The sequence below is a fragment of the Amphiprion ocellaris genome, chromosome 5 (genome assembly GCF_022539595.1).
Source record: "Amphiprion ocellaris isolate individual 3 ecotype Okinawa chromosome 5, ASM2253959v1, whole genome shotgun sequence".
In the NCBI taxonomy this organism is placed as follows: domain Eukaryota; kingdom Metazoa; phylum Chordata; class Actinopteri; family Pomacentridae; genus Amphiprion; species Amphiprion ocellaris.
In genome coordinates, this window is record NC_072770.1 from 33,373,813 (window position 1) to 33,377,116 (window position 3,304).

The following is a 3,304-nucleotide window of genomic DNA, read 5'->3' on the forward strand; positions in this document are numbered from 1 at the left end:
CACCTTAATGTTCTGCAAAAAACACTTTTCTGGTCGATATTCTTGTGATGTTTGCTCAGATACTGATTTAGTGACACTTTTCCCGGGTGTTAACCTATTAAATTCCTTCAAAGTTTTCACAACATTTATTATAAAGTACGGAGTGACATGCATGTAAAATGCAACTTCACTTGTTGGCAAATGTATACAACCACAAGGTGGTAAATGTAGTTTCTAGTAAAAGCTAGGTCATGCCAGAAATATTAGGCTACTTAGTCACATTACTGTCTCATGCACATCCTCTGCTCAGCTGTCATACATTACCTTAAAATAAGGATATTTAACAGTGCATGATAGGTATCTCCTGCAATGCTGTTCAAATGTTTCCCATTGTTAGTGTTTTTATTTACCTTTTATTAAAGTGTGTTTCAAAATCCGTTAGTTGGATGTGAGTAATGTATATTTCCATTTTGCAGAAGTCATAAAAAAAAGGAGTGCTGTATTTGAGCATTCACTGACCTGAAAGACAATGACAGGAATTACTGTTTTTAATTCTGCTTCAGTTCTCTGTTTTAACTTGACTGCCTTATTTTCACCGTGTGACTGAATTTATAGTCCAGCTGACAACTGACAGCAGTTAAGATTAGAGACTCCAGCCTGCTGAAACTTCACCACATGTTCACCAGACTACGTTGATGTGATGCTGTGGAGGCTGCACAGTTCTGCAGTTTGCATGTGACGCTCATGTAAATGGATTGATGGTTTCATTCACTTCTCAAATATACACCGATCAGCCACAGCATTATGACCACTGACAAGTGAGGTGAATAATGTCGATCATCTTGTTATAATACAACGTTCTGCTGGGAAACCTTGAGTCCTGACATTCATGTGGATGTTTTACATGTACCACCCACCAAAGCATTGCTGATCAAGCAACCCCCAACCCTCATGGCAACAGCAGTCCTTGATGCCAGTTTCCACCTTCAGCAGGACAATGCACCCCGGCACACCACAAAAACTGCTCAGGAGTGGCCCAGGGAACACGACAGAGCTCAGCTGTTCACCAGGGTTCCACACTATTCAGATCCAAATCTTACTGAGCATCTGTGGAATGTACCAGGATAAGCCTGATCTAGGTAGATCCCACCCTGCAACCCACAGGACCCAAATAATTCACTGCCATCTTGCTGGTGCCACAGAACATCCCCAGTGGTCCTGTGTTCATGCCCCACTGGGTCAGAGGAGGTTTAGCAGCATAAAGGAGACCAACACAATATTAGGCACGTGGTCATGATGTTATGTCTGATCTGTGTACAGTACAGTGGGAAGGCAAACCTCCAAACTGAAGCCGAATTACAAATTGATTTAATTTCAGGCTGTGGCATTTGTCGTATTTAGATTTTGTCATGTATATGTTCTTCTTTGCACCTGAAAAGACAGAACTAGAAATAGACCACATAACATGCTTTTGACTCATGTATGGAAAAGGCTTGCATTCATTCAATTTGACCCATAATGCTGGATGTGATGTTGTAGAGGGGCGGGGGAAGATGGTCTGAAATTGTAAAATCAGCAATGTTTATTTCTGCATGCAGTTTTTTTTTAACCTACCATTTGTAGGCACACTAAAATGTTGCACAAAACACTTTTAGAGATCAAAACCTCCCCAGTGCTGCTTCAATGTGAAAATACAATGTCTTTCTCTCTCATGCAGCAAGGAGCTTTTCTCAGCTTCTCTCCACATAGTGATTTAGATCAATATTACCGTCAAGGTGTGTGCAGTGCCGCCACCAGAAAGAGCTAAGGGCCACCTTTAAAGAGCGCCGTGGGTTGCTGTAATCCAGTCCAACTCCAGCTGAGGGGAGAAACACTTTAGACTATGATCAGAGCTGCTTGGAAGGACAGGAAGCAGGTCAGTGGGCCAGCTGAGAGGGCTACCTGCATGAGCGGACAAAAGCACAGTGTTCTGGATGGGCCAGAGTTGATATGCTGTACATATGGTGATGATAACTTTTAAATAGATGAAAAGAAAACCAAACAGACCACACCATATTTGTTTTGTGGCTGGAGTTATTCACGGTGCTTCTGTGAATATGGATCTTTTACTCAGTGAGGAGTGAGTGCACTGAGGAAATAGTGAAACGTAGGTGTTTTATAGGGATGATTAAGGTGTTTGAGAGTGCAGATGAAGAGAGACTATTTGCCTCATTCTGAACTGTTTAACAAGGGAATGTGCATTTATACAAGATCAGTATTCAGTGTACTGTTGCAAACATTCAGATATATAAGCCCCCTTGTGGAAGAAATGCAAGTGTCAATTGTCAGCAAAAGAGCAGCAGTCCTCTAAGCTGATTATAGTGCACCATTAAACAAAATGAATCAGGAATTAAACATTCTTGCCAAACAACTCAGAGATATCCAGAATGGCTGTGCTGGCAAGAGCATCTGTTTTTAAGGGGCTTACTGCAGAATTACTGTCACACAGCGGTGGCGAATTAAGTCTTGATGAAGGGATCTGCTGATTTTTTTTAGTTCCTTTTAACGTTGATAAACAGCTGTAATATTATAGTATATTGTAGAGTACAGTAGCATAGTCAGAAAACACAGCTGTGGTAAAGGCTCCAGAAAACTTCTCTTATCACAAATGTATTTTTCATTTTAATATTTTACTGCAATCTCTACATAGCATGCGAGAAATGTCTTGTAAATACCACTCCTACACTTGTAGCAATACAACCACATCTTTTCAGCTCCTAACTGTACAGGTACAGTATATTTCAGTGTGCTCCAAGGGATTGGGTTTGCAGATTGGCATGCTTTAATCGGCATGTGGCAGAGGTCCAGTAAATAGCTTCAGAAATGAGTTGAATGGCTGCTCTGTTCACCTGGTAAATCAGATGGGGCCTTTCTCCAGTAAGTCACATGAAAACAGACAGAAGAGATCAGAGACAAGAGCTTCCAGTGATTACAGGAGTGTCTGTGAGTTTTGACAGGAGAGGATTCGATTCTTAAAAAGGCAGCGATGAAGTGAACCACACAAGATCCTAAGTTGCACAAAAAGGATTTAGCTGCACAGGTCAATCTATAATAGAGTAAATAAAGTGTTTTCAAATAGCACCTTTCTAGCTCCACCATCAGTAAGTGCTTTACTATGAAAGACATAAGCAAGACATGAAATAAATAATGAGGCAATGTTGAAAGGCAGAGTTGTTACAGCAGCAGTGGGGAATAGGATTTGCCACACATTTAATACAAGTGAGATTAGGCTCACAAAAATAACCAATAATGCGACGTTGGCTCACTGTTGGCAAAACAAAAAAAA